Genomic DNA, 582 nt, shown 5'->3' on the forward strand with positions numbered 1-582 from the left:
CCGCTGGCACCCGCTGCCCCTTGTCCTGTCACTGGACATCCCTGAGCAGAGCCTGGCTCCGTCCTCCTGACACTCCCCCTTTCCATATTTATACACAGGAGTGAGGTCACCCCTCAGGCTCCTCTTCTCCAGCTGCAGAGCCCCAGCTCCTCCAGCCTTTCCTCCCCAGGGAGATGTTCCATCCCTCCATTCATTGGGTTGAGGTGCTTGCCCTGGGACAGCTTTGAGCAGAAGCCAGCCAGGTCCCTGCCAGCCGTGGCAGAGCCTTCCCTTCCAGCATCGCTCAGGTCCTCGGATCTTGCCCTTCCCGGCTCCTGTGCTTCCCCTGCACTGCCCACTCATCGCAGGGGCTGAGCAAACGCCGTCGCCGTGGCTCAGCCTGTTCCAAGAGGCTGGGTTTGGGTTAAAGCGTGGCCGCCAGCAGCCCCTTCGCAGGCCGTGGTGTTTCTGTGCTGCTGGATGAACCTTGTGTGGGGAGAAGGAGACCCTGTGCAGTGCCCGCTGCCGACCATCCGCGACTCCCTGTGCGTCTCCGCACATCCCCGGCTCGCCGACGTTGCAGCCCGCGCCGTCCCCGGGAAA

Source organism: Apaloderma vittatum, unplaced genomic scaffold (genome assembly GCF_000703405.1).
Source record: "Apaloderma vittatum isolate BGI_N311 unplaced genomic scaffold, ASM70340v1 scaffold34237, whole genome shotgun sequence".
In the NCBI taxonomy this organism is placed as follows: domain Eukaryota; kingdom Metazoa; phylum Chordata; class Aves; order Trogoniformes; family Trogonidae; genus Apaloderma; species Apaloderma vittatum.